Genomic DNA, 21,571 nt, shown 5'->3' with positions numbered 1-21,571 from the left:
CCGTCGGCATCTTTTTGAGGACGACGACATAGGATAAAATCGAGCAGGACGTGAGTGTGCCAACGTTTAACTATAATTTAAAGCAAAGTGTGTATTCGGTGATTACACATTTCAAACGAATGGGGTCCTGTCAGCACCAGACTCCGACCGGCACGCGTGTTACATATATGTGGGAAACAAGCAGAAGAGACTGCCCTTCGTTGCTTTCTAGAAAATGATAGTAATTATTGATGGTGTTTTGTGTGACTGGGATTGATTAATTTATAACTCTGCAAATGATGGAATTTTTCGCTCGGCTGTGTCGTTTTTATGGTCACATACATCTATTCAATCAATTTACGACCAATTTGTTACGGAAATTTTGCAACACATTGCAATTAGTTTCAGTCTCGAACCAATTCAATAGGCTACAGCACTAATGGTTTCTTTTCTGATACTACACATGTTTGAGACCTCGATGCTCGATGCAATAAAAAAAACTTGTTGGAAACATCTGATCCAAAGGTTGAAAAATGATGCTTTGACAAATTTTTAGGATCAAAATCAATCACTAGAGCTGCAACATCAATCAACCGAACAAGGTCAAAGATTTTCCCACAGAGATTTCCCAGCGCGCTGGTTCCACTCGAGTTAATCCTACTTGGCAATAATCGCACCTAATTCAATCAGTGTTGGAAAAACATCCTTCTTTTCGTAGCCCCCTGGAACAAAAGCGCAAATCCCTCAACGACGATCATTAATTTACATTTGCAAACAAATAAATAAACACACACTCCGGAAGACTCCGATTGTCAATCCATTCTGTGGCTGCACGCAGAGCGAATTTTCCACCCTCACCAAACGCACATACCAAAAGGATAACAAACGAGGGTGGTCTGGTCTAAAGTCGAACCCGGCAGCGTTAAACCGCATCTCGAAAGAATGTAAGCCCGACGGCGCTGACAAGTAAATATTTGAGATTTTCTTTTCAGTGCGGCTTAAATATGATCCTTCCTTCACCCTAAATATCGTCAAAGCGAAGAAGGATGGAATCGGTCGGAAGAATATGTTGCTTGTTACGGACGGAATGGTTGAATTGAATTGACACCGAGGCAATTTAACCACCACCACAGGGTATGGATTTTCCGTGAAAGTGAATTGCAAACGACTGTAATAATGAGTGGTCACGTGCAGTGTATTAGCAACGGCAGATGCGGAGATTTGTATGATAGTGTTGAGAGATAACTAATTGAGACGGTTGGCGATTATGAGTTTTGTTATATGAGTAATGTCATTCTAGTACTAAAGCTGTGCAATATTGTTAATTGTATTAACATATGCTAAAAGATACTATGCAAATGAAAGTCACCAGTACTAAAACGTTCATCCAATTGATGGAGATTCATCAAAATTGTTTCGCATGACAATAAGCGTACAAGTCCAAAAGTAAGCAATTTCAGTAACACCGGTAATTCAAAATATCGCTTTTTCCTCCTCAATCGGTTCTAAATCATGTCTCCCGGATATATTGATGATCAAAACACAACTGGAAGAAGCCACTTAACATCAATCGATTTTCTATAATGTATGTTTTACGTTTATATATGTGAGTATTGTTTTCTCCGTACACGGGGTAATTTACAGTTTTTCATTTTATTTTGAAATTAAAGTTATACCAAATCACAACTAGGCTTCACAGAGTATCTTACAGGCTAACAGAGCATTCATCATCTAGGATGATTCATTCACAAATATCGACGACATTTTCCTACACTCCTTTCAGACGGGAAAATATAAAACAAAACAAAAACAAAACCGAATCTCTTACAGATATGGCACATTAAATTGATTTCTTGTCCTTTTATCTATTATAAATACTTGGCGTGACACTAAAAAAAATAAACAAATTCTCAAATAAATAGTGCTAAACAATTAGGTTATATCATATGTCAAACTAAAAAAAAAAACAATTGGCCTACTATTCTTCAGCTTCGCGAGACTCCAGGAAGCTAAAGATCTCCTTGTACTCCTTAACTCGGGCGATCATCAGGGGTGTCAGTTTCTTGTTGTTGATAGGATTAGTCTTCACGTGGTACTTGTCAACGAGCAGCTTCACAATGTTGATATGATTGCGTTGCGTAGCAACATACAGCAGCGAGTTTCCATAGGCGTCCTGTTCGTCCGCATTGAACTGATAATGTTCAAGCAAGTGATCCAGAATATCCTCGTAATTCTCCTGCACCAGATAGAGCAAGACCGGAGGTTCACTGTTTCTCAACCGTTCCACGCTGGCACCGTTGTTGAGCAAGGTTTTTACTATATCTAAATTATTGCACACGACCAACTTGATCAATGTCGTTTCGCCATGATAGTTAAGCTCGTCCACCGAGCACTTGTTGTCCAGCAGCATTCGGACGAATCGCACGTTCCCTTTGGTCACCGCTAGATGCAGCGGAGTTGTTCCGGAGCGGTTCTTTGCATTGATGTCCGTGCCGGATCAATTCACGAGCGATTTCATATTCGTCACGATCCGCGCACAGATGCAGTGCCGTTTGGCAGAATTCATCCTTATGATTAATATGCTTGGATCCAGCGCCTACTAGAATACGCACGACCTCCTTCGATTGGGCGTAAACGGCGTTGATGAAGCACAAGGGGGCACAACTGACGTCGACGCCATTTTTCAGCAGGAAGTTCAGCATCGGGATGTTTCGGTTCAAAATAGCCATGTTGATTGGCTGAAAGTCCGAGCTTAGAGGATAGCTGATTTTGGCACCATGTTTGAAGAGGAGTTTCATCAGTTTGAAGCTGTTTGTGTACATGGCGAATGCTAGGGCATTCAATCCATATTCTCCACAGGTGTCTGTGCAGACCCCGTGCTTGAGAAGTGTTTTGACAATTGAAAGATAGCCCTCTTTGCAGGCTATGTTTAGAGGAGTATTCTTCACCAGCTTTGTATTGTTCACGAGTTTGAGCATGCCCGGAATCGTTAGCAGATAGTTCAGTATTCTACCTCGATTGTAGCTGGCAGCTGCGTGGATAACGTTATTGCAATTCGAGTATATTCTACTTGGATCAACCTTCTGCTCTTCCACCAAGTAGCGAACAACGTTCAAATTATCGAACTCGATCGCTTTGTGTAACAAGCATAGCTCGCTGGAAAACGACGTCAATTCCGTACTGGAATCGATCCCCAAGCCAACAACTTCCACTGGAAGTTTTTCATCTTCGCTCATCATGTTGACATCTGCCCCAAACTTGGTGAGAACCTTAACAATGTCCAGCCAGTTCAACCTGGTTGCCAAGTTCAGTGCCGAGTATCGCAGACCACTCACAGCGTCCAGATCTACTTCACCAATTTGGGTCAGCGCCTCTACCGCCTTCAAGTTACCGCAATTCACGACCCTGTGTAGAATGGTCATCCCAGACGTATCGCATTTGTTAAAATCGAATTCCTTAAGATGTCGAATGACCTTGCTGACGAAATCTTGATTTTCAGAGTTTACAAACAGATACAAATCTTCATGGGCATCGTATCGCTCCAGATTCTTGAGAAACACGTGTACGTCTCCCAAGAATATGGACAAATACAGCACTAACATCTTGCGATCTTCCGGTGTTAGCTTGCAGTATTGTCCGACAAGGAAGTGAGACTTTACCGTTCGTCTTAGCAAGTACTCAAGAAGTTGCTTCCTGCTTTCACTTATATCATCGTAGTCTCGATTGAGCATATCGATCATATCTTTGAAGCTGTTTGCGATGGCACAGCTCTTCCAGCACCAGTGGACCGAATCGCTTTCCTCGCATATCCGAACCGTTACTCACATTCTCCTTCAGTAGCCTCAAATCGCCCTGCCGAACCGACTCGTACAAAATTTCCTGCATCTCGAACCACTTCCAACGTTCCTTGAATCTGTCCTCAAATGTAACCACCTCCATGGGCGCTTCCTGTACCTGCACTCCTCCTCCATATAGTCGAAATCCAAAATCCTTAAATACCAACGCATTTAAGAACACAGTCGCATTCGAATTGAAGACCAACAGATCCATCACCAAGGAATCCTCCATCAGGTAGCTCCTCAAACTCCTTCCACTCAACACTGGTGCACTCCCTCGCATTATCCCGACTCCACCACCCAATCCATTCACCGACACCAATATCTCCAACAGTTCCAACAGACTATACTCCAATGCTATCTGTACAAAAGTCGGAAGCTCACCAACCGACTCCAGCAATCCATCCACACTGTAGCATTCAAACTTTTCCAGAACTGCAATCACATCATTAACCTTGGCATCAAACAACTCCTGCAGCATCTCTTCATCCCGCTCCCGGTAGCCTGCCAGCATCTTTGCATCCACCTGAATACCACGTTGACGGAAGAACTCCTGCATCACCTTGTACCGATTTTGCAGCAGGAATATGTACTCATAGTACGTCCTCTTCATCTTCTCGTGCAGTTGCTCAAAGTCTTCGTCGTTCAATTGTAGTCCCATTTCCTTCACGATCTTCCTTGTAAATTGATGATACTTCCCACCCGTTTCCGTCGCTCGATGCCTCCTCCGAACTGGATTGATTCCGAACAGCCGATCCGGATCCATCAGCTCCTGAAGCTGTTCCAGATGCTTCACAACCATCAGCGTTTCCTCGTTCTCACCGATGCTGCTGTACGGCCGGAGCAGTTCCTTCAGTGCCAGGGTGGAGTCCGAAATGGAAATCGACTTGGAAATGTCATACTTCTGGTAGCTCTGATGCAGATAGGAATGGAGCAGTTTCCGTGCGCTGTCGAAGCAAGGGTTTGCCCGTAGTGCCCGGTACACTACGGCAAAATTACTCAGTGTTACTCGGAGACGGGTCTGGTGGTACTGCATATGGTAAAAGCGGAAATGAATATTCTTCTCGATGAAGGATAGGAGTTTCAGTTCGTTGGACATGCCGATGTACATCTTTTTCAGTTCGTAGATGATGCCGGCGGTTTCGTCTTCGTTGTAGAATACGTGATCGAACTTGATGTGACTGAGAGTGTGAAGATTGTGATCGCCAATGTACTTGGCGTAAGATTTGACTTGGGTGAGGTTGGTTAGACGGTAAGCCGTCCCGAGGAAGGTTTTGTAAGCCTCGATCAGTTGAATGTTGATGACGTACAGGAAGAATCGGTACACCGAACGGAGACTAGCCTAGTGCAATTAACCACTTTATTTTTCCGAAAACATCAGTTGTGGCTGGATTTGGTGAGTTTGTTCCAGTTGGTTGCTTATAAATTTGTTGTCACTGATCTTGATTTTCACGCGGCGTGTGTAGTTCGGTTGCGATTAGATGCGTATGTTGTGTTTGAAATTTCGGAATGGGAGTATTCGTGCCCAAGCCTCGTTACATTACTGAGTTGATCTATCCAGGCCTATATTGAAAAAAAAAATCGTGGATGTGTTATATCCTAGGCAAATGGTAAGTTACAAATTCGCTGTTGTCGTCGTCGTAGGCGCCGCCGTATTTGCCGTCTCAGTCACCGTAGGCAGTACCGTTAATAAATTTAAAATTAACCATCAGCCGCTGAAACTATATGAATTATCGCATATCTCTGTTGTTCATAACATACCAAGTGAATACTTAATCATATTTTGTCGTGGAGTGTTGTGGATTTGAGATGCTCGATAACCCTGGAGGGATTGGTTTTGCTTAATGAGCAGAATATCTGGAATCGCTTCATTTGGATAACTTTTTGTTGAATCGGTCGTAGAGTGTCGTAATGTAAGGGGCACGGTGGCTATAGAGCAACTGTTTTTGCTTAATGAGTAGAAGATCATGGGTTAAAACCCAAGCCTCATTACGTTACTAAGTTAATATATCCAGGTCTCTTTTGTAGAAAATCGTTAATAACAGAAATTGGAGGAACGATTCATAAAAGTAATAAGTATATTTAGACAAATGTGACGTACGCCTGAATCGGTACGGAAGACATTGTTAACTACTTTGAATGATTTCATTTTATTGTAATAGTTTCTTGTGACCGATAATGAACGATCGTCGATCGTAGCTTATGGTGATGTAAGGGACACGGTGACCTTAGAGCAACCGTTTTTGCTTACTGAGCAGCAGGGATCGACTAAAAACTCAGAGTGGTGCAAAAAACACTGGTGCTACTCTAAAATAAGGGAGCGCGTCCCTTATATTTGGAAGGAGAAAGAGACTAAGGAGAGAGAAATTTCATATTTAGGAGAGAGTAGGTGCTACACAGAAAAAAAAGTTGTTGAATATTACATCCAAACTGCTGCAACCAGGTCAATCCGTCGGTTGTGTAATATAATGTTGTACGATGTACATAGATTTTGGGTACAAAATTACATCCATTGATGTAATATTGTATCTGCTTTTTGCTATTACATCATTATTTCATACATCAGCTTGAAATACATTGATCGATATTATATTTTTTCTTTTCTGTGTGCTTGCGTATAGCACAATCGAGTAGTGCACGGTGTTATGACGGGAGTAGCACTTTTCAATCGGGAGAGACGGGGCTTAGCGATTTACAAAAATGGTTGTATATTTTAGGCTGGTTGCAGAATATTTTTACACTCATATAATATACATATGTTGCAGTGACTGTATGGTATTCAAAAGCGTAGGAAAATGCAAATTTTGATGCTTTTCCAAAAGAGTTTTTTTTTAAGATCGATGTGTAATTTTCTTCACAAGGGGGTTAGCTCTGGTCGACATTCCGGCGAAAAATCTAAACCATTGATCCAACATCGGGTCGTCTTGTCTGTTCGGGACAATTTTGCTGGGTTTCTTCCACACTCCACTGTCAATCAAATGATAGTGGGTGACTCAATTGATAGTGACAATGATTCGAATGAGAAAGGGGCTCTTTAACTGATGGGCACGAGAATTTTTTTCACATAATCGATTTTATAGTTGTATTTGTTCATCTTCAATCGAATGATATGAAAATTAACAGCACTGATGCTAGCTATCCTACAACGCTACAGTTATAGAGAAAGTACACTGTCGGAGAAACAAAGAGAGAGAGAAAGAGACTTAACACCGTTGGAGCGGCAGCTCTCCAACACAAGAAGAATGAAATGTGCTGCACGATTTAAAATGCTCTTTCACGTCTCTTTGGAAACGAAAGTGCAGTCTCGCAACAGCGTGTGTTTTACTCGCAAAAAATTGAGTAGCACCCGATCCCTGCTGAGCAGAAGATCGTGGGTTAAAACCCAAGCCTCTTTACATTACTGAGTTGATAAGGTCGCGTCATTTGCTTAACAGGTTTTATCCAGATCCAATTTACCCTTCCCACTAACAAAAACGTCCTTCCCGTGACAGCCGTAGAGATGCAGAGGTATACTCGGTCTCTAGTAGTAAAGGTTGTTGAAATAACAATCCTTTCCCTCCCCGATGACCTAAGGACGTGGCCGGCGCCGTTATATTCCTCAAAAATATGGATTCTCCAGATTGTGTACACTGAGAATGGATTGCTAGTCCCAAGCCCCATTCATATGGTTCTTAATGCAAATTTCGCTAAATCTGGTCAATCACGGAGTAGCAACTACTGAAATGTATGGTCGTCAATGCTCATGCTCATGTCAATCGGTTCTAAATCAGGTCTTGATCCCAAAATTTGAGCTTTAACTTTAAATGATCTTTATTTCTTGTATTTGTGTTTTTAAGATGTATTACTTATCATCGATACATATGTTAATTTATTGTTTTTTGTTTTACCTTCACCAAAATCGTTCAAAATATGTGTCATATTTTTTTTTGTAAATTCGTTTTAATCTTTGATCTACCTGATCCTGTACCTGGAGGAAGGTCCCCGCGACCAGCACATACCTCGGCTCCCTCAGAGAAGCTTTATCGTCAATGTCCGCAAATAACCATCACGCTGAATTGGTTGCGCTTTACCTATCGAAGGCCTACAACCGGGCATGGATGCCAGGTGTTTTGGACCAGCTGATAGCCTGGGGTCTAAAAGGACACGTGTTGAAGTTCATCCAGAACTTCCTCTCGTACCGGACCTTCCAGGTTGTCTTGGGAAACTGCCGATCCAAGATTTTCAACGAGGAGACTGGCGTACCGCAAGGGTCGGTGATAGCGGTCACCCTCTTTCTCGTTGCCGGAGGTTGCCGGTCGGAATCTTCATTTTCGTGTATGCAGACGACATCGTCCTTATGGCAATTAAGGAAACTGTCAAAGCGCTTCGAAGAAAAAATATTCCGCAGCAAAAAGCGGGTACACTCATATTTGTCCGTCGAATCACCGGATCCTCAGCACGAAGATCAGCATCCAGGACGAGGTACTTCCGTTCAGAAAAACCCTTCTGATACTTGATGTGCATTTCGACCGCTCTCTTACATTCAACACGCACCTGAACGAGGTAAAGAGTGCCTTCAAACAGCGCCTAAACATCCTGAGGACACTAGCAGGCCGACATCCTAACGCCAACCGGACCTCACGCTTCAATGTTGCGAAGGCTATAGTAAACTCGCGGCTGACCTATGGCATCGAGGCTACGTACCTTGCCAAGCCGTGCCTGGTGGAAAGGCTTACACCAGTCTACAAGCAAGCACTTTGGATTTCTTCCGGACTCCTTCCTGGTACCCCCGGGATCGCCGCCTGCATTGAGGGAGGAATACTCCCCTTCGACCGCCTGATTACCGGGACTATATGCAAACGCGCCATCGGGCTGAATGAGATAACGTCAGGTACAGACGAGGAAGGTTCCCTCCTAAAGGAGACCAACAAGTTCCTCAGGAAAATCTCCAACCGAGCTCTCCCCCCCAGTGTACAAGACACATTGGGTTGGAGCCAGAGGCTGGAACAAATCGCCAATCAAGACCGACCACACCATCAAACGACACTTCAAGACTGGTTCCAATCCCTCTGCGGTAAATCAGGCGGTATTGGATTTGCAGAGAAGGAAGTACGCTGGATACGCCATCCGTTACTCGGACGGTTCCGTAGCCCAGAAAAGGGTGGGCATCGGCATCTCCGGTGACCACCTAAAGGAGTGTCACAGGCTCCCGGATGAGTGCTCTATTTTTTTCCGCCGAGGCAGCCGCAGCTTTTATCGCAGTTACTACCCCGGATACACGGCCAATCGCACTATTCACAGACTCTGCTAGTGTAGTCACTGCACTTGAATCTGCAACCGGCAGGCACCCCTGGATACAGGCCATCCAAGAGTACACGCCACCCAACACGGTATTCATTTGGTTGCCTGGACATTCCAGTGTAAAAGGGAATGAGGAAGCTGATCATCTGGCCGGATCAGGCCGTCGTATTACCAAATATACCTGGAAGGTCCCCGGGCAGGATCTGAAGAAGTGGGTTACCAAGACCGTAGACCAATCTTGGAGCCGGGACTGGCTCACCGGAAGTATACTGTTTATACGGAAGATAAAAGGGGACACCAGCAGATGGGAGGATCCACCCCTCCACCGTGAGCAGGTCGTTTTATCGTGACTCCGGTCCGGCCACACAAACGTCTCCCACAACTATAAGGGGGACGGACCCTACCGGAGGATATGCGACCACTGCCACATCCCACAGACCGTCGAGCACTTCATCTGCATATGCCCGAAATACGATGGAGCCAGGAGAAGCTACGACATTTCCGGCAACATCCGGGATGTCCTCTCCGATGATCCCGTTCGGACTGCTACGCTGTTCATCTTCCTAAAGGAAACCGGACTCTTCAATATGATTTAAATTACTCGACCTACGCAACCTTCAATGACTAGCTCCAACTACTGGCATACACCACGATACGTTTCAACCCTGAATCCTGATGGCAACTTACCGCAATCCAATTGGAAATCCAACTGAATTAACGCAGATGTACCACGCCAGTTCTTATTTTAATATGTCCTTTATGTTTATAACGATTTGTGTTTTATTTTAATGGAGTTAATGGTTATACAAACACTGTAGCAGCTCTTACAAACCTTTTGGAACTCCCTTCTTGAGTTCCCAAGGCGAACCAGCCAATGACTGAAAGCCTTGTAAATAAAGGAAAAAAAAATCGTTGATCGGAATTTTCAATGAATCATGAGAATGTAAAATAATAATTTGTCAAACCCTTTAATAAGCAGTAATGAGAAAACTAAAACGTATTTTCCATCAGTTGAAGTTTTTTTTTGCTGGTAATCAGCTTCCCATTACATCCAACTTTCGCTCGTTGGGCTAACGCTGTAGCCCACTTACAAGAACCCCTCGAAAAAGAAAAAGCACTGTCAAAAATGACATTTGACTTCGATTTGGGTGAGCTACAGCCCAACTAACTGTAGTTTTAATTCGTTTTTGTGTGGAGAAAAATCTCTCCACATTGGCTGTAGTGACCGATAGTGTCGCCAAATCGTCAACAAAAGATTGATTGTTGGAAAATACGTCGAGTCACATTTATCAAGCACCCCGAATGCCTCAAAATTCTGGTTGATATTTATGGATGTCCTGAACCAGAGCTTGTATTCCGCCTTTACTTCACCCACACAGGTGGATTCACCGAAATAACAATTAAGTTTGTCAAGTTGGAATGACTCTCCAATATTTGTAAAACCAGGCAACCCGAAACACCGGAAGGATGTCACCATTTTGTGTGAAACGTTCCATCATGTTTTGGATCAATCCATCTTCGATAGTATTCCTCTGGTGTTTCAACTGGTTGATTTGCACGTATTGTTAGCTTATATGCACGTGGAGTCGCAATTGCGCTATCTAATACATTAGAGTATATTAGAGTACACAGATAAAGACGGCTCTCCCGAGAGAAAGAAATGATCTACATCACATCACTAAACATAACCACGAGCAATGACGAGGAACTGCATTCCAAACCCCATGATAAACAAGGAGCGGATGCATCCAACGAAACTTTTAAGCGCAAAAGAATCATTACCAACATAGGAGAACATTCGGTAAGATCCTTCCATTGCATTATTTCATGATTCTTCAATGTTGAACAAATATTTACACATTACACACAACTACACATAGTAACTTGGAGCATTTGGTACGGTATGCCCACGCATCCGTCCATCCCTGTAGATTCAAGAAATGTTTCCATTCATTTCCAAGAATCATCTTTGCGGCAAATACAACACAGTAGGCCTGGCCGTATTGATGTTTATAGCATATCTCAGATATGCTGTAAACATCAATTAGACAAGAAAAATGATTATACCTCATCTAACCTAATCATTTTCCAGGAAGCTTTCTCGTACTTGCTATGTTTGTATTAGATTAGATTAGATTAGATAAGATTAGAAAGATATAGACGGCTCTCCCGAGCAGTGTTCAAGATAGTCAAGTTGAAATCGTCGCACAAATCATAGAAAATACCCGCTCTATTGTCATCGTATGATTCGCTCCAGCCAGTACCGCATGAGTTCATATCGCCCAGTATTAGAACTGGAGATGGGAGAATAGTGATTGAACTCCAAAGCTGACGGCGGTTTATGGAAGTCCTTGGAGGGACATATACAGAAGCTATGCAAAGATCTTTGTTCTTCACATTGATTTGGCAAGCGACAATTGCAATGCCTTGTTCTTATACATTTCATAGCTAATAAAAATAAACAAAGCTTTCGGATTATAACTGACTGAGCCCATTCCCTCTCTTCAACAAAAAGTTGTGATGTTGTGACCTATTTAAACAATTTAACGTTCGGTAAAAATAATCAGAGCAGTCTCTTTCTATGTCTGCTTCATCCCTCTCTTGCCTTTTACAGTGTTTTCTGATACAGGTTAAAGGATCATCTGCTCATCATTCTCATTCAAATAGTTGATGATGTATTAGAAAATTTTGCGAAAAAGACATTTTAGAACTAGATTGTGCAAATGGTAAGTTCAAATAAAATAGCAATTGGGCCCGGCGTAGTAGATAGCATCCATGCATCCATTAGTGGAGCTGAGCACACTGAGATATGGAACTGAGCAGTAACTCGGGATATGGTACTTTCAGCAGCAAGGAGACTGAAAACGTCACTCTCTCCGGGTCCAGCTTTAATTCCAGCAGCGGTATTCTGCCGTTGCTCAGCTGCCTTATTTAGTACATCCTTTGAGCAAAGGAATTTCCCAGCATTGTGAAAGCAGTCGTATATGTTTCCTGTTTTCAAAGGTAGCAATAAACGAGTTATCACCAGTCTTGCGGCAGCGTCCAAACAGTTTGAGATCATCTTGAGCAAATTTGTCTTGAATCGCTCAAAAAACTACTTTTAAACTGACAAGCATGGATATAGCATCCATACCTCTCACGCCAAAGTCACGAGTTTAAATCTCACCCCCGGAAAAGTCACGAATGACCCAAGAGCGTTAAAGTGACTATATAATTTAAAAAAAATTGTGGGGTTGTGTACAAGACACGACCGCAGGGTTGACGTAGACTACGTTAAGCTGTGTAGAGAAATTCTCGTGCATTTTTTCTAGATATTGATTACAGTAGAAGTAACCTATGATTTCGGTCCTATGTACATATTTTGGATTTCATACTTAGTAAAACTTGGTTAATTTCAGGACCTCATAAAAATGGGAATACATATTCAATTTCATTTGGTTCTTAAATTACTATCAGATATGAGTAAGGCTTTCTTCAAGTGATTCATTGAAGCGTCGAACAATGACCGTCATGATGGCTGATATTCCCTATCACTTCAAGATTTCTAGGACACAAATCTTGGACGGTTGTGACATCTCTCATGAAATTGAAACTCCTTGTGTACTGGACGTGAAGTTCCAGTTTTTTTGTTATAAGTTTTGTGAGAGTTGATATCTGTACTCTTGAAATTTTTCTATGGTAATGAGATTAATCCTCAGCGATTCAACTTCAAAACGCTAAAAATAATTGCACACACAAAAACGGAGCGCACAATTTTGCATCAATGTTATGCAACATTTCTTAGTTGATCGAGATGATATCAATTAGCCATGAATCCCTCCAATAAGTTCTCGGTACATCTTTTATCTAACGATTGAACAAATAAAAAAAAAAATACTGCGGTTGTGTTCCATTTGGAAAATTTTCACTTAGATTTGACACTTCGAAAATTAATTAAGATGTTCGAAAATCCCTCTGTTGTAGATCGCCGATTTTCGAGGAAGTGTCTGTCAAATTGATTCCTTGTCTGTCAGAAATAAGTCTGCTGGAATAGCAGGTTTATTTGAAAATTTTTCATCTGTCAAATTTATGGAACACAGCCTTAATAACTTGAGCACATAATCGTTTCTTGTTTTTTTTGTCGTATTAGATGCTAGATAAAAACTTCTTTTATCGATATGTGTGCTGAAAATACCTGGGCCGAGTGGATTCAAGGAGAAAGTCGACGAAGATAATCTTGTCAGTGTTACTTAGGACCTAATGTAATGTTCAACTTGAATTAATCATTTCGTCCGACCACTTTCCACAGAGATGGCGCTGTTCCGCTGGTAGGAAGTGATAAAAATCCCCATATAGAAATTGAGAGAAGTGGGAATAATTCGCTTTCGGTGCATATTCAGTTCAAAAAAAGTGAACGACCCAGACAACCAGAAGTCGTATAATAATGTACAGACAGTATCGTAAATTGCTACAGTTTAAGTCAAAATCGCATATAAGAATGGCATACCTCGCATTATGTATAAGTTAAATCGTATAGAATGCAAATTTCCGACAGATATGCGATGACTCATTTTTCCATCGTACTGTATCACAAATTAAATCGGATTACATCGTAAGACTTTTCAAAATGAATTTGTTATTACAGATTGAATCGTATATTATGTTAAATCAACTCGTTTAAAATAAAATTAAAATATGTACGTATATGGCCTCCACTTTTGTACGTATAAGCCATTTCTTTGCATTATATATGAATTGTTTGCTTGTATATATGTTTGTATATCACGAAAACAACTTTGAATATACATGCATTCTGGTTGTCTGGGGACAATCTAAAGAAATTAGTCAGGGATTTTGTCGTTCACTTTTTTCCCGGAAATTATTGTTAAACAAGCTACAACTAAAAAAACTATGTTTCCCCTTACAGTTTTACCTGCGTTACTACCAGTCCCCAGAGAGCCATCAAATTCAAATTTGCGAGAGAAAATTTGGTCTCGCGACCTCAATCTCTCAACATGCCATGTATTTTGATGACACTCGATTTGTCATTTCCCTTTCACTGATTACAAAATAGAGTACCTGACACTACAAAACATGTCTGGTACCTCTATATACGCATTTTCTTTAACATTTGAAGTCCCTCCTTTTTTACATATTCTCCCCAAAAGATACTTTCTGCCCCGCTATTTTGTGTGCAGAATGTGTCAAAATGGAGGGACTTCGAATATTAATCTAAATGGATATATAGAGGTACCAGACATGTTTTGCACTGCAGCAGTGTCCTCTGTGAACAATTAAGGGAAAACAGATTGTGTGCAGTTTCCGATACATGTCACTGCAAATAACAGCAGTGACATCTGATGGAACATGAATGCAGAAGCTTGACAAAATGATTAATTGTTTCGCTTAGCTGTAAACAGAAAATCGATGAAGAGAATCAAACATTTCAAGTAGACCCTTTTGAACGCTCACTGTCGAATTTCAGAACCTAGCACTGAAAAAAAACTCGACGGTACCTCTATTTTTGCTAAGAGATAAGCATTGCAAGTCCCTCCTACTTGAAGAATTATGCAAAAAAAAAACTGGGGTTGTATAAACCGTTCTATAGCATAATTTTACAATTAGGAGGGGCTTTCATAGCTAATCTAAAAGCATAAATAGAGGTACCGTCTGATAATGTAAGTGCTTGGTACAGAAAACTGTAATCTGTGTAGGAAAATCCTTTTTATCACCACAGAAACACCTCGTTCCCATTCTCTTATGCAATATAATGAATGTGCGTTCACAAAATGCACGAAATCTCTAAAAACCATATTAAGATTTTTTTTTAAATTCAATCAATAGGTCAAAGATGTACCGAGAATTAAATGGAGGGATTTCAAGCTAAAATGTTCTGATCGCGAAATATTACCGAAATTTCGCATAAATGTCCAACCCATTTTGTGTGGTGTGTGCTGCTGTTTTTTAGTGTTGCCCAATGATTAGGGAACTTTCATAAATAACGTAGTAGTTGAGGGAGGAAAGGGGTTTCAGAAGTTGGGACCGGCCATGTATTAGGTGTATTGCAAAACATGCTCCGAGGGGGAAGGGGAGTTAATTGGTTAAAAATATACGTAATTTATGGATGGCCCTAATTTTACTTCCAAAGCTGTGTCGCAATGGGTGAGTTGAATTTAACTCGAGCGTGGTTATTTCGAACCGACTAAAAGTTAAGTTTTGGTAACCGTGGCTGAGTTCTGTTTGAAAACTGATCAATTTTCGGCATTTTCGAACATTGAAAATAACTTACAAAATGTCACGTTTAACCACGAGTTAAATTTAACTCGGCAATTGGTACACACCCCAAGAAGTATTTCTCGCTTACTTTTTCGAAGGAACGTATCAGCTTTTGTAAACAACGCATTTGATCGTCCATTTGGCGTAACTGGTAGCTCGCCCACGCATGCTAGTACTACCATCAGATAGGAGAAATTTTTCCCAACCTGTTAGCGGTGTTAGTATGTGGGGCGAGCTATAAGTTATGCCAAACCGACGATAAAATGCGTTGTTTACAAAAGCTGATATTTCCTTCCGAAAAGTCATGGTCTGCATACGAGCTAGTGTGGATTCTTCAAATAGAACATGTACAGAAAAGATTTTTGAGGTTGGCTTTGCGCAAGCTGCCGTGGAGTGATCAAATGAATTTACCACCTTATGCAGATTAATGCATGCTACTGGACCTGGACACACTGGAACACAGAAGAAAAATGCAACAATCCGTATTTATAGCGAAGCTTTTAAATGGCGATGTGGACTGTCCTCAATTGCTTTCTCAGTTAAACTTCCGTGTTACTCAAAGGATGTTACGGCAATCATCCCTACTTCAACCAAGGTTTCATCGGACTGCATATTGGTACCATGAGCCAATGTCTGCGATGAGTCGGGCATTCTCCGCTGTAGAATCAGCATTTGAATTCGGGGAAACATCGAACCAATTTCGAAACCGATTGAGAAGCGTGTGATTATTTGTGAACTCTGTTTATCTGTAGTTTTTTCTTTAATATTCCTAAGTTTTATTCATTAAAACAAACTACTGTCAGATGAATTACAATAAATAAATGCCTCTTACGCTAATTATGATGAGTTCTTATCTCATCCCTGGATAAGTCACGAATGAACTAACATATATTAAAGAATTAATAAACTTAAACCACAATCTAGTTTTTCTAAAATAAACCTTAAAAATCAAACCAACGCTCATTTGTACTTTCTCATTAAAACCTCATTTGGATGTCAAAATTCATCTCAATACTTTCAAATTAATTTATTTCAATTAAATTGCTACACCGTTCTCGATTACTTCCTTCCCGGCTTCCTTCCGGATCGGACCGCTCTCGCGAAAAACTTTTGTCCACCCGGGCTTCTCTCGCATCAGCATCATTTGATTGAAAACGGAAGAGCAAAATTACAGCAAACTTCTTCCCGTTCTAATTTCCATCGGCACCACCAACTGCTCGTTAGCACTTGCATTCCCCTGCTCTGGGATCGAACACAAAACCCTAATGGCGATCTAATAATGAAAGCGTGACGTCCACCCACGCCCGCTCGAAGCGAACCAAGGAGCAAGAAAAAAAGAGGATGATAAGTTAATTGAAGATTAATCGCCATGAAGGCAAATCCATAAATTCATACTTGTAGAAAGAAGTTTTGCCCAACAGCAGCATCATGCAGAAGCCATAAGCCATAAAAGTAATGATCCCTTTGGAGTGCCTGGGGATTTTACGGCTCATGAGCATCAATATCGAATCGCTTGCCAGAAGCGAAAATCTCCTGCCTGCCGTTCGCCCAACACCCGAAAAGGAGACTGAAATAATCGAATCCGCCGCCGTTGCCAAAGGGAGCGGAAGGCAAACCAGCGGAGAAGTGGAAAATATTCATTACGATCCCCGATAACATCAGATTAAATCAATTTCAAACTCTCGGGTTCGAAGAGCGCCCGGAGAAAACATCAAAGTCGGAAAAATGTCAACTGCAGACGCCGGAATCCGTCGTCGGTTGATATTTGCTGCCCTTGCTCGACATCGGGGGTGCACTCGTCGGAGAGTTTTTCTTTTGCGCCCTTTTTGTGGGAAGTTGCTCGATGGTTGGCAATCGTTTCTTTATTTGTCATGTTGTACAATCTTGATTGTTTCGTCGTTCCTGTGTGGTGCATGTGCTTGGTCTGGCACAAATTCGATCCTGGATCGAATGGGAGTTTCCTGCTTGTGAAACTTGGAGCGATGAACGTCAGGAGATCGTCCGTCAGCTAGCATTTACCCGATTGAGAGATATTTTTTTTTATTCCAGAAAAGTCCATTGTTGTAATCCATTGGGTGGTCAGGTTCAGATTCCAGCAGCGCCAATGGACGATGGGTGGGTGGAGAGTTGGCTTTGTGTGCACTTAATAGCTTTTCCGCTTTTCCTTCCACATGATTGCTAATTGATTATGCACTTATGTCTGGTGTTCTGATTGTTGCTTGCGGGGGCTGCCGGTTTCAGTAAAATGGAAACCTGGCAATTGCTTGCGAGGAGTTTAATGGTGGTTAGATTGGATTGGATTTGCGCTGTTTGGTAAATTTCACAGCTATACATTTCTGTATTTCTTTCACATCTATTTTCTGTCATTCAGCGAAATCGTGTCCACAATCAGTATTGATTTGATTCTTAAACTAACTTTATTGTCATATAAAAAATTGATATTAATTGAATTCACCATTAATTTAACTCCAATCACGACCGCACACATTAAACAGAACAATTATAATTATCATCCCACATCAACTCAGCAACCGTTTCGCCGAACTAATCCTCCCCGAGGCCAGCTTATGTATGATTGAAATGATACGTGCACTGAACACATGTACATTTTACATATTCTGTACTATCCAACTGGATCTCATGATTATTAGTTCCGTTCCACTCTCTGCAGTACGATTAATTTGCTCTGCTAAAACGGACTGCCTTGCCTGACTCCGAAAATCTGTTTCGGATATCTGTCTGTGAGATAACAACTTAATACTGTTTTATGAAATTTTCAACCTCATTGCCAGACACACGATGATTCGACTATCCCAAACGAATGCTCCGAGCTACAGAAGGTGGCAACAGCAGCTTTTTGCCATATTTAATTCATTATCCCGTTTCGAAGGAACGAACTCCCCTTCAACGGAACGTTCAAAAATAATCCAATGATATCTTTTCTCTGGAATCCTTGTACGGGCAGCCGCCTGGCAGATCACCAGAATCCCCCGTTCCGCACTCGTAACAGTAACCATTTAAATGTGACACAAAATAGCAACTCTTTTACCGAAAGTGTCGAGCTGCAACACATTTCTTGCATGCTTTGGCACATCCTATGCCCAGCGGGAGGGTGCGTAGTAGAAGATGTGTACGTGATGACAACCTTGTGACCAGAAGGACCGTCAGGGGAGGTGGAAAGGGACGAGGGACAACCCTCCAGCATGGCATGGCACCGAGCACACGCACTCTTGGTCTGCCACTGTCACCTTCTGAATGCAATTACTCATAAACAGATATCGATCTCTCGGACGGCGACGACGACAACAAGGCGACATTTATACGCATCCTATACACTTTCTGTTTCTGTGTAGATTTGTGGAATGGGCTAGTTAGCTAGGGAAGAAACCAGCTAGTATCTTTTTCTGTGAGTGTGATCGATAGTAGTTCAGTTAAATTCGATATGGTGGAAATTCAATTCAAGAAAAATGAACATCTGGTTGGTGAAAGCTTGAAAGCTCTGGGTTTAGAACATATTTGGAAACGTGCCTGGATAAATAAGTAAAAAGGGAATTTCCAACGACAGTCCATATTTTGCATCAATAGAAACAAAAAATGCACTCTTAAAAATTTAAAGGGCTGTGTCCTAGACACGACCGTACTATGACGTAGAACTATGCAAAATTGATGTATGTCATGTACATATTTTTGACTACTATACTTTGTTTTAAATTTTTCAAGTATTTCATTGTTTCTGTCATGGTTCAATTTTGGCATCTTTGCTGAAACGTAATAAATTATGAAAAGTCAAATGTGGAATCCTAAACAAGTCGTTATATATTTTGGAGCAGCACCCCAGTATATTCCACAAAGCCGCCATGCATGTTTTGGGATAAAACAATTGCCAAAAAATACTTTAATTTTTTTCAGTAGCATTAGTTTTAAATTAGGTCTCTGAAGCAGAGAAGAAAGTGAAGGTTGCATTTTATGATAACGCAACAGGCAGTTGTTTTCCTCATCAGAAGATAGTACCTTCAAAATAGAACAAAATGTTGGTTCATATGTCAGAGGAGTAAGGGGTATAACGGGCTTAACTACCTCTATGTTCTCCATCCATTTGGACGACAACCCTAACATAAAATTATCATGCATCATCATCATGCGTGTTCGTAGAATGATGCAAAATAGAATTTATTTATTTATTTGTCGTCAATCAGTGTAGACCGTTCTACAAAAGTTCTGTTGCCTTACATGCTATTTTAATTCATACGTTTTATTTGGAATTGTCAATAAACGTAAATTTCATATACAAATATCTAAGAAATAAAAATTGTTTTAAACTTAACGAGATGAAATCCTAGCAGTTAGTGTTCTCCTTACTGTATCTTTAGACATCGTTAGATCTATACGCTCACAATAATTATTATAAACTCTCATCATTCACTGCACCGGATCTTGCTCGCCACGTATTGGAACATCCCAGACCAGAAAGCGCTGCCTGCTGCCTCAAGGAATCCCCTGATCCACTCAACCCAGTCGCGCTTGCTAATTCCTGTCATCGTAGTCGTTCTGCCCCTGTTGTTGAGAATGATGAAGGGGTCTTCCAACCTACATCAGGCAAGTATGCGTTTGTTGAAAACAGTTCTTCTCCTGATCCGTCTCTGTGCTCTAGAGTACCACCATGCTCGTTTCGGCTGATCGATCATTCTGCAGACCTCCAACCGACTTCGTTCGACCACCTGTTGGTGTATTACCAGAACGTGCGTGGCCTGCGAACAAAGATTGATGATTTTTTCCTGACTGCCGTTGACTCTGACTACGATGTCATAGCTCTTACGGAAACCTGGCTCGATGACCGCATTAATTCATCTCAATTATTTGGAAGTCTATTCACGGTATTTCAAAACGACCACAACCTTGATTGCGGTATCCAAACGCCTAAGCTCCTGCATCGATCCTGCTCCAGTTTGCACTTCTCTAGAGCAGCTGTGGGTCAAAATAACGACGCCTCGTAGATCAATAAGTATTGGCGCTATGTATCTACCTCCAGACCGGAAATCTGATTCGAACAGCATTGCAAACCACATCAGTTCGATTGGTACCGTGTTCTCTCGACTAGAACAAAACGACCTAGCTCTGGTATTTGGTGACTTCAATCAGTCTAGGCTCTCAGTCTAGGCTTCCTGCAAACGATCTTCCTAGCATTGATGTTCTTCGCTCGAACATGCCCACATCCTGCTGTGCTCTCCTTGGTGGATTCATCCATGGCTTAACGCAAATCAACTCGATACTGAATAGCGACTCTCGGCTGCTTGAACTCTTGGTTGCTGGCGAACGAAGCTGTAGGACTGGAATGTTCTATCCTAGAAGCCCCAGAGCCTTTGATTGGCATCGACACCAATCATATTGCGTTGGAAGTTTCCATCAACCTATCTGTTCCTGTTCGCTACGATAACCCCCCTGTTGATGTACATGAGCTCGACTTTCTTAGAGCAGATTTCGTCGCGCTGAGTCACTCGCTCGCCCAGGCAGATTGGAGTTTCTATTGATGAAGCCGTCAACTACTTCGCTGAGGTCGTTGGCCGGGCTATAACTGATTCTGTCACACTGAGGAGACCCTCTCCCAAACTCGCATGGTCTAATGCTCGACTACGGAATTTAAAGCGTCTGAGATCGAAGACCCTCCGTAAATACTGTCGTACTCGTAACCCATTCACCAAACGATTATTTTCAACAGCGAGCAACGAATATTGCACATATAACCGCATTCTTTACAGAAGCTACACAAGGCGTGTGCAGGCTCATTTACGGCAGTTCTGTTCATTCGTGAATACCAAACGAAACGAAGAGGGGCTAGTCGAATTTCACCTGAGTGATAGAATCGCCAGCAATTCCCTTGAGAAATGTAATCTTCTGGCAGAACATTTCAAAAGCATTTTCAATGACACTACGGCTTCGTTGTCCCAAGTTGCTGAAGCGGTGAGGAATACTCCCAGTGATGCGTTCAATTTTTCGATTACCTCGGTTACAGTAGACCTCGTCGAATCCGCTATCAAGAAGCTGAAATTTACTAATGCTGCTGGCCCTGACGGGATCCCCTCAAGCATCCTGAAGCGATGCTGTTCTCGATTTTTGTGAATGAGGCCGGACTGATCCTCCCAACTGGTTGCCGATCGTTCTACGCGGATGATGTGAAGATCTATGTGATTGTTCTTAGCTTCGCCGATTGCTTGCGGCTTGAG

At 41.8% G+C, this 21,571-nt stretch overlaps 1 protein-coding gene and 1 pseudogene across 1 annotated transcript in view; both read right to left on the bottom strand.

Moving 5' to 3' along the window:
- Dbx overlaps positions 1-21,571 on the bottom strand; it is a 90,227-nt gene that overhangs the window by 2,392 nt on the left and 66,264 nt on the right. The window lies entirely within an intron of this gene.
- On the bottom strand, positions 1,593-19,724 carry LOC135709177 (uncharacterized; annotated as a pseudogene).

Source organism: Ochlerotatus camptorhynchus, unplaced genomic scaffold, assembly GCF_037179485.1.
Source record: "Ochlerotatus camptorhynchus isolate MF236.1 unplaced genomic scaffold, CSIRO-AGI_Acam_v1.1 ptg000353l, whole genome shotgun sequence".
Classification (NCBI taxonomy): domain Eukaryota; kingdom Metazoa; phylum Arthropoda; class Insecta; order Diptera; family Culicidae; genus Ochlerotatus; species Ochlerotatus camptorhynchus.
This window is presented reverse-complemented; position numbering and strand designations above follow the sequence as displayed.